This window comes from Centroberyx affinis, unplaced genomic scaffold (assembly GCF_046629955.1).
Source record: "Centroberyx affinis isolate AG114_WGS23_722 - 3 ecotype Tasmania unplaced genomic scaffold, CSIRO-AGI_Caff_v1 ptg003896l_1, whole genome shotgun sequence".
Lineage (NCBI taxonomy): Eukaryota > Metazoa > Chordata > Actinopteri > Beryciformes > Berycidae > Centroberyx > Centroberyx affinis.
The window spans coordinates 380,001-390,506 of record NW_027281734.1 but is presented as its reverse complement, the minus strand read 5'-3'; the positions used below and the strand labels follow the sequence as shown (position 1 = coordinate 390,506).

At 38.0% G+C, this 10,506-nt stretch overlaps 1 long non-coding RNA gene across 1 annotated transcript; it reads right to left on the bottom strand.

The window, feature by feature from the left end:
- Positions 1-7,044: 7,044 nt before the first annotated feature.
- LOC139662805 (uncharacterized) lies at positions 7,045-8,064 on the bottom strand. Its single transcript, XR_011696690.1, has 3 exons — positions 8,011-8,064; positions 7,732-7,792; positions 7,045-7,192 (listed from the first exon to the last, which is right to left on the bottom strand). It is a non-coding gene; the product is annotated as an uncharacterized lncRNA (long non-coding RNA).
- Positions 8,065-10,506: the final 2,442 nt, after the last annotated feature.

Below are 10,506 nucleotides of genomic sequence, written 5' to 3'. Positions count from 1 at the left end.
TGGAGTGCAGTCTTCAGTGAAAGCCTGTTTGTAAAGCACTGCCTATGGCCTGTTCAGAGTTACTTGTTAATGTTTTCGGTTGCTCTGTGTGTGTGTGTGTAATAAAGTTCAAGTGCCTTGTTCTATTGCTACCCGTAGCATGGCTGTGGCTCACTCAACAATAAATCGTCTTCTGATTAGAAATAAACCTGCATTCCGTGTGTGAACTGTCCATAGCTGAATATGGCACTATGCTGTTTTGACATACAGCATGTTGGTGTTCAAGTTTGCTGTCTGTTGTAGTGTAAAATGTTCTAAGACTGGTGTAAAATGTTGGTCATTCAAATTAATACAAAAATCATGAATGTTACACAGCATTTAATATGACGTCATTATATAGACTTTCTCTCAGCACCCCCAACTCTGACTGACTTCCAGCGTCCCTGGTGGCTAGTAACTTTGGAAAACCACAAGCCACAGTGGCTGGTGAGCAAAAAAGTTAATGTCAAGCCCTGAGTGCAACCAATATTTCTATAATGGGGAAGCCGTATCTGTTGTAGTAACTGCACCCACACCGTCATTGTCATCACACATCTGGAAGGGCCTTACATCCTGTGTGTGAGCCTCTTCCCTGATAACGGATCAGGAAAGTGGATGGAAAGTGGTTGGATCGTAAAGGAGGCCACTGACCTCTTGGTAAATCACTCCATTTTCACTCTCCAGAGCTGGTATCAAGGACCAGACCTGGTAAATAACCATAAAACACCAACACTCAGCCCTGTCTTTGGTAATCCCCAAAGAGACAGAGAGTCTGAGATGACACCCATTGGAATGTTGCCAAAATCAAGAGAAATCTTTGATACAGACTCATGAAACCTTGGGTATCACATTGTGGTGGACTCTAATGTATATGACTAATTTTATGTGTAACTGTGATGTTTTATATAATAGTTATTTACGTTATTCAATTTCGTTATCTTTACATAGTGCTTCGATAGCCATGTTTGATATTAAAGTGTTCAGGAATTTGTGCTGAGTTTAATAATGTTAATGTTACGACGGTCAATTATATTGGATAGATCTGGGAACCAAAATTAGGGTTTCATGCATATGTAATGAGCCGTAAAACTAGACATGCCAGCCCACGCACACACCCCTCAACTGATCACAACAAAACCAAACACTCACATTTCCAATGCGGATTTCATGCACTTTACGTGGTCGCGACACGTGTGCTAACGGAGTCTGACAACAACTTTGTTCCAAAGTTTGTCTCCAAAGACGGACTCAACTGCATCATCATCATCAAGCCAAGTAGAAGCCTGTTTCATCCGAAACAGTGAAGATTGCCTTGCTGCCTGCCTATCTGCCTGACAAATACACACACACACCAGCACGTGTGTCTGTGTGTTCTGCCTGCTACAACCTCACTATCAGCTATCCTGCTGAGGTTAACTCTGAAGAATCATCGGAACCTCCAGAGTGGGTCGGCGTTAGCCTTGAGAGACCCACAGCCCTGTCCAGCAGCCTGCGTGCTCCAGCCTGCGTGCTTCACTCTGCTGCGGCCTGCTGAGATCAACTGAACAGACGTCGGATCTTCATCCTCCAGCACCTCGTCGAGCCGAGACTCCTCACAGCCTCCCGGCCTCAGCGTGCTTCATCTCCCTCCGGACCTTCGCTGGTGTCGTATGTACTGATCATTGTCCGCTGGGCATCATATCATACATCACACATAGCTATTCCATTACATTCACACTTCACACACATATCACACACTTTATTACGGCTCCCTATAGTTATAGTAGCCTGACCATTCAGTTATTCAAAGATTCATTTGAGTTATCCAGATAGTTATACTGTCGCCCTTTATTCCTATCTTGCCGACTCATGTCTTCCACTGCTCATCTTCCATGATTGTGTCTGCTGAAATGTTGGTTTAATTATCAGTGTTTTATATTTACATGATCATCTATTCCTATTGCCATTGATTCATCACAATTCATAGGTATACCTCTTGTATATACTGTACTATATTCACTTGTATTTACCTGATTATTGAGTGTGCTTTAGTTTAGTAATAAACATATTATCTTGCATAAAGTCACCTCCTGTGTTCAGTGTGTGGGTTTAAATTCAAACATGCCGAGAATTCACTCCTTCAGATGAGACCTGTTGATGCTGTCTGTTATCAGGTGCCCCGTTCTTAATTCTCATTGAAGCTAACTCTAAATTATATTGATATCAGACACCATTAATACCTATCACCACTACACTGTTATTTACAAAAACAATTTTAAGTTGTTCAAAAATAACTACAAGTTACAAACTTTGTATTCATTAGACATACAGTGCACATTTGCAAATCTTGACACACAGGTGCAACTTGTGACACAAAGCTTGCTCATCAGATTTTGGCAATACTTTATATTAAACTAATCATTTGTCTTATAATTAATACTGTTTATACTGAAGATGATTTCAATAGAGCCCTCTAAAAAGAGACTGCGGTAAAAATGAATGTTACTTAAGTGGATGAGCATCCTACAAAATCAGGTAGTCTCTAAACAGACAGACAGCTAGAGAGACAAAGCACCACCATTTTTTTTTTTTTACCTATTTGTTAAATTTCAAAAATCTGTATTTTTATTCCTGCTTTTAGCTGTACTGCACAATCCATTTTCAACTTCACCAACATTGCTATTAAAGAAGTCATTTTAAGGAAAATAAATAAAAATAGGCCTACCTTGTATTTCTAGTTGCATGTTGACTTTCTGCAGTCGTACACCATTTGAATCAAACGTTTCCAAACGATAATCTCCAGAGTCTCTCTCCATTGCACAATCAAGCTTGAACGTCCCATTGTTGAAAAATTCTGACTGATTTACATATTCCTGACCCAGAGTTACTTGCCAATTATTGACTTTTGTTAATATGTGTTTGTCATTCTTAATCAACTTTATATCTGTCTCATATGTTCTAGTGGTCAGGTGAAAAAACAGCGGCTCTCCCAATGCTCCAAAACATTGTCGAGTTCGGCTACCTTCAGACAAATTGCACACCGTAAACCCTGATAGAAAAAAACGTAAGAAAATGCTCAACGTAATAATAAAATAATAAAACATCAATTATAGTAATGGGTGTAAATGTCATATATTGCATATAATTTCTCAGTAGGGAAAAGCTAACAATGCTACACTATTTCTATTACATATAATACAAATACTTTTTTTTATTTAAAATTGTGCATTTAAATAAACTATTTTAAACTATTTATGACCATATGTCAAAATAATATAATTGTTTTTATAAGTAAACATAATTTATTCATGTTAGCTAAGAACTTATACGTGTAAAAGCATGATTTTTATCTCAAAATCAGCTAAACATGATTAATCAATTATTTATGTTTAATGTTGCAAACATTAAGATAAAATATGTATATCTTATCTTTATAATATAGTTAAACATAACTTAAAATGAATGTTTGGTAAGGGTTTCAATTGTTTGCTAATTAATATAATTACTAATCAAGGACAGTTATATTGTGTTGTTATAACGTCTTAATATACTTTGCATTTCTATACTTTTTCTAAATTTTGCTTTTAAGAGAGCAGACGGAAGCACTAGTTACACTGGACTGTACCTTGTGCCGGAGCTGTTGGTACCAGAGCTGCGATGATCATGTAGATGAAAACCATTGTCTTTCTGTTCCAACACATAGATCACAGCATCATTAAAAAATCCATGGCAAAGCCGTGTGCTAAGCAATTGACAAATTAAAGGTGATTCTGATTCAGCAATGGCCATTTTTTCTCTATATCCATAATACTTGTGCAACATTATACCTGAACAATATATACATTCTCTTCATAATCAGAGGACAATTTGAGGGACGGGTTGTGAATTTATACCCTTTTGAAATTCTTTAAAACTATCACTCACCAAAGTCACGATAGCAGGATGTCTTCTTCGTGGCAGTTGAGGACTGACCTGTGAAGTTTCCACTGCGGGTTGGTTTACCTCTGCTCATCTTGATCACCGAAGGGGGTGAGATAGTGAGACGAATCGAGGAAGCAGGGTCAGGGTTCGTCTCCTGCTACTTATTTTAGATTTGTAGACTTATAGTGTTCAGATAATGACTACTGACATAAACTAGAACCTCCAACTCAAACATAGGCCCATGGACAAACTGTTGGCCCTTGGGAAACAGGATATTCTCTACTATCTTTAATTTTAGATATCAGTCATCAAACTTATCTTCTGTGTCTAATCCTTCTCTGCTCAAATAAACCACAGGCCATCTATACCTCCAGTTGCAGTCATTAATTATCAATTCTGAATTATGCACAATATGATATTATGCTGTCATTTAGTTGGTGGATCACTAGACCTTCCTGAGTCCAATTACAACATATGGCATATTAAAAGGGGGATTTTCAGTTTTGTCTAAATTAGGCGTGTGTTTTCCATTATAGGTGCCAAGACTTTAAGAGAAGACTTTAAAAACTATTAACTGCGATTATCCTGACTACAGTTAATCACTCTATATTAATATGCACATTAATGTAATGTGCATTAGTATGCACTGACAAAAAAAGCAAAAAGAGAACTTGGGTGGAGAGATGTGGTCATCATGGGTGTGTACACTTTTCAGTAGAGCTGGAGGTGAGTAGGCTTGGATGATGAGACGATAATGCAAGTAAGGCCCATGCAAACAGGATGCTCTAATTATGCTCTTCGTCCGCACCTAGTTAAAAAAAAAGAAAATTCTCTCAGTAACCACATGTCACATGTAAACCAAATTTGCAGGGGAGGTGTCACTTCCTATAATCATGTAAAGGCTTAATCACATCACTATCTCACTGCACATGCAATGGTACCCATTGTAAGCCAGGAGAAAAATACAGACTTTCCTTTGCTGAGTTCTTTTTCTCATTATTTTCAATGGGAAAAGAAGCTGATTGCATGTCCCTGACAGCACTGAGACCACAGTATGGTTTTAGCACTAAGTGCACTGTCCACTGAAAGTTAAAAATATCTCAACTTTAGCAAAAGAGAGTACTAAGGCTCAAGCTAGTTTTTAAAAGACAGAGTAATAGCAGAAGCTGCAACTAGCGCTTCCACAACACATCTGCTGAGCATTGATAACTAGCTAAAAAAAAAGTGCTCAGTGGGCACAGGGCTCTTCTTCTTCTGCAGCTCCTCTAACTGCGGTGTGTGTGTTTCTATTTCAGGTGCAGACACAACTACTTCCCAGGCTAGAAGTGAATCAACGTTAGCATTGTGGACATCTGGGTATCTGGGGGACACCATTAATAGTGACAGCTTGTCATCCTATTTCCCATGTCACAACAGTTATTTTAATGCAGGATATGAGTTAATTGAGGCACGTTTGTTTGGCCTTATTGTTTTATTACTCACTTATTAAACATGCCACTAAACATAAAACCAAAGTATTAATTTCCATATATACTGCTCACAAAAGTCTTCATCACTCAAGTTAGTTACAGGGAACTTTAGGTGATGAGAAATACAAGCATAATAACCTCATTTTTGGCCTCATGGTGACTGTTAAAAACCACAGCTTTTTCCTTTGTCTGCTTCTGTGTTAGCCACAGCGACAGTAGCTACGTTTAGCCCTTTGTTTGACTGCACAGAGAGACAGATAGAGATAAAGAGAAAAGGAAGTAAGAAAGACAGGCAGAGAGACAGAGAGAGAGAGAGATGTGGTTATGATTGGTAGATTGAAGTCTAGTGGGAGAATCTGTCACGTCCGCTGTCTACTGTGGTCACCCTGACTCCACACCTGGGCTGCGGTCGAATAGTCAAAAAATACGTCCTAACTCCTATTCCTAACCACTTTTCCTTGACCTCGTTGGAAAACGTCATGAGGTCAAGGAAAGATTTGAAGGAGAATTCATAAGGGCTTAGGAAAAGACAACCGCGGTGCTAAGAGAATCCGACTGCACTTACACTAGGCTACGTAATTATGCAACAGCGGATGTTATTGACGTGGGTCTGCCGTGGAGAAACTACAATGTTCGGAAGATGGACTACTAAAAGCGCATCTTAGATACTTCGCCCTGTGCGTTCTTACCGTGTTGTTTCATGCAGGCTATATAAACGTGGACGACCCGGTGAAAAATATTGCTTCATCACCAAGGTTGGAATTGAAATAAAAAAGGAATATAGGCTACCAGTCACATTGAGAACGGTTGCACACTCTCATCCTCCTGTCCACTCATATTTATCGACATGAATCCCAATAAGTATGATTGTATGAAAATAATTGTTAAATTCATGCAAGATAGGCATAACATGTTAGGCCTACAAATCATCTATGCCATGCCCCTACTTGTAAGCAAACTGAAAAGGGTCTAAAAATATATCTACCTCTTTCTTAAGCAACAACACCATAATCCTCTCAAAACATTTCATGACAATGGATGTCAGTGCAACAGGCCTAAAATCATTGTTTACCTTTGGACAAGGTTTTTGGGGGACAGGTGTAATTATTGATTTCTTCCAGAGGGTGGGGATGGTGTGCGAGTCCACAGATTTTTGGAAGATGGGACACCATGTCAGCTCATCTGCACATGTTTTGAGGAGAAATGCAGAGATGCCATCTGGCCCTGTGGCCTTCTTAGTACAGGTGTGCTTAAAAAGTGATTGGACCTTATAAGGGTCAATCACCAACCTTGCATCCTGGTCAGTAACAGAGATTGTCTCTAAAACATCTCTACATTCAGAGGAGAAGTCCTGGGTTTCAAATCTCAGATAAAAGTCATTTAATTCATTTGCTTTTTGCAGGTCATCAGAGGTACTGAGACATTTTTTAGCTGGAGTCATATTGCCTTCATAGTGTCCCACAGTTTTTTGGAGTTCATTGCAGAAAAGTTCTGTTGGATAATCTCCTTATGTTTCCTCCTAGCTTCTCTAAGCATGTTGTTAAGCTCCTTTTGCACAATTTTCAGTTGCAGTCTATCCCGGTTCTTAAATGCCATTTTTTGCGATTGATGCAGTCTTTAACCTCTTTAGTTATGTATGGTTTGTTGTACGTTGATTCTTTTTAAAAACACATATTTGTTATCCTTTTTCAACTCTATCTCTGTCTCATTTGCTCTAGAGGTCAGATGAAAAAACAGCGGCTCTCCCAATGCTCCAAAACATTGCCGAGTTTCACTGCCATCAGACAAATTGCACACCGTAGACCCTGATGAAAAAAAAAACAATACTCAGTGTAATATAAATGTAATATAATAACATAAATTCTTGTAATGGGCATTGTATTTTAGTGTTATACATTGCATATCCATATCTCAATAGGGAAAAGCTAACAATGCAACACTATTTCCACTATACTTATTTTTTTTTTTTATAATTTTATTCTCCAGCACTGTTGATCAACAACTGTTTAGTAGCTATTCAAAATTGTGTATTTAAATAAACTATTTTATTAACTATTTTACTTTACTATTCATAACCATATTTCTAAACAATGTAATTGTATTCATAATTAAATGTTTTACTTTCATAATGTTAGCTAAGAATTTATATTTGTAAAAGCAGGATTTTTTTCTCAAAAACATGATTAATCATGTATTTATGTGTAATGTTGACAACAATAAGATTGAATATTAATAATGGCATCTTTATAATGTAATTACATAACTTGAATGTTTAATAAGGGTTTCATTTATTGCTAATTTATACAATTACTAATCAAGATTATACAGTTGAATTGAACTCTACCTTGTGCCAGAGCTGTTGGTACCAGAGCTGCGATGATCATGTAGATGAAAATCATCATTTTCTGTTCTAACACACAAATCACAGCATCATTAAAAACTCCATGGCAAAGTCTGTGTATGCCATATTTTGTGTCAGAGGCTTCTATATCTTGTGAGGCATAATACTTGTGCAACATTATACCTGAAGAATATATACATTCTCTGTCCTCTATCAGAGGACAATTTGAGGGACGGTTTGTGAATTCATACCCTTTTGAAATTCTTTAAAACTATCACTCACCAAAGTCACGATAGCAGGATGTCTTCTTCGTGGCAGTTGCGGACTGACCTGTGAAGTTTCCACTGCGGGTTGGTTTACCTCTGCTCATCTTGATCACCGAATGGTGTGAGATAAGTGAGAAGAATCGAGGAAGCAGAGTCAGGGTTCGTCTCCTGCTCCTTAGTTTAGATTTGTAGACTTATCGAACACCATCAGTGTTCAGATAATGACTACTGACATAAACTAGAACCTCAAACTCAAACATAGGCCCATAGACAAACTGTTGGCACTTGGTGCACAAACAAGATATTCTCTACTATCTTTAATTTCAGATATCAAATTTATCTTCTGTGTCTAATCCTCCTCTGCTCAAATAAACCACAGGCCATCTACAGTTGCAGTCATGTTGATTTCAACTTTTGAGTTTGGTATGGAGTTTGGTATTGCATGCTTATTAATTAATTCTTAATTATGTACAATATGATATTATGCTGTCATTTAGTGGATGACTAGACTTTGACTAGACTTTCCTGAGTCCAATTACAACATATGGCATAGTAAAAGGGGGATTTTCAGTTTTGTCTTAGGGGTGTGTTTTCCATTATAGGTGCCAATAGGCCAAAAGGTTATACAAGGAGGGGTGCCATAACTCATCTGTTTCTAATAAATCTCTACTTAGGGGTCTTAGGCTGGGGACACACTATAAGACTTTCATAACTGCTGACTCATCAAACGTCACTGATGTCAGGACTTTTCATATTGCAGGAACTTGATCCAGCGCTAATCACTATATATTAATATGCACATTCATGTAATGTGCATTAATATGCACTGAAAAATTTGGGTGGAGAGATGTGGTCATCATGGGTTGTAGACATTTCGGTATGGCTGGAGGTGAGAAGGCTGCAAACACCATGCTCTTCATAACCACATGTCACACGTAAACCAGCTTTGTAGGGGCGGTGTCACTTTATATAATCATGTAAATCATTTAATCGCATCACTGTCTCACTGCATATGCAATGGTACCCATTGTAAACAGGGAGAAAAAGACAGGCAGACTTTCAATGAAAAATAATTGTCATTGCATGTCCATGCCAGCACTGAGAGCACAGTATGTTTTAGCACTAAGTGCACTGTCCACTGAAAGTAAAAAAAAAAAAATATGTCAACTTTAGCAAAAGAGAGTGCCAAGCCTCAAGCTATCGTTTTTAAAAGACATAGAGCAATAAAAAGAGCCTAGCACTTCCACCATACAAAAATATGAAGTGCTCAGTGGGCACAAAGCTCTTCTCTGCAGCTCTCTTCATCTAACTGACGTGTGTGTGCGTGTGTGTGTGTGTGTGTGTGTGTGTGTGTGTGTGTGTGTGTGTGTGTGTTTTTATTCAGGTGCAGACACGACTACTGCCCAGGCAGCATCTAGAAGTGAATCATCTTCAAATCAAGCACTGTGTAATTGCAGTTTATGAGCCTTAGAGATGCTATCATTTAAGAGGACCCACTTTTGTCTGCTCTGGACAAGTTATCAGTTTCTGTGGGGGACTATCAAAGGTGACAGCTTGTCATCCTATTTCCCATGTCACAACAGTTCCTTTAATGCAGGATATTTCATTGAGGCACGTTTGTTTGTCCTTATTGTTGTATTACTCACTTCCTAAACATGTCACTAAACATAAAAACAAAGTTTCATAATTAATTTTATAATTTCCATACTGCTCACAAAACTTTGCATCACTTAAGTTAGTTACACGCAACTTTAGGTGATGAGAAATACAAGCATGATAACATCATGTTTGGCCTCATGGTAACTGTCAAAAACCACAGCTGCTTGTCTGCTTCTGTGTTAGCCACAGCAACAGTAGCTGTTTAGCACTTTATTTGACAGTACAGAGAGACAGATGGTGAGAGAGAAAAGGAAGTAAGAAAGACAGGCAGAGAATCAACACAGAAAAGACCAAAAAGTTTTCATTTTAGTATGTTGAGAAGTGGACAATATAATGTGTAAATCACATTGTATATGATTAAAAGTGGGTTTCAGAGAGTCCAGTCCACTTCCACTTGATGCAGAAATATTTATGTCTTTCAATAAATGGACGAACAGGTATTTAAAATGTAGGCTGAAGCAAATTCACGAGAAAATGTGTTTATATCCGGTGATTCATCTTAAAGGTTTTGTTAACTGCTCACATCTGCATGTCTGGTTTGTAACTCTCACACCCTCAAGAGATACGCATCTGTTGCCGGCTGTTTCATAACACATTTTCTCTTTGGTCTGTTCAGATTGTTTCCTGTTATCTTTTCTTGTAACTTTTGCAAAGTGTTTAAGGCACTACATGAATAAAGTTGACTTGATTCTCTTTGGATCTGCTGTAAGAACAGAAGACCACATACAAGTGCACTGAAAATAGCTGGCTGAAAATTTTGCGTCCTCAGCTGCCATTTTAAGATCCTGTCATTTGACTTTGGTGAGAAGTCTCCAAATATATTGCATAGTATAACCTAATTCTATTAGAATTA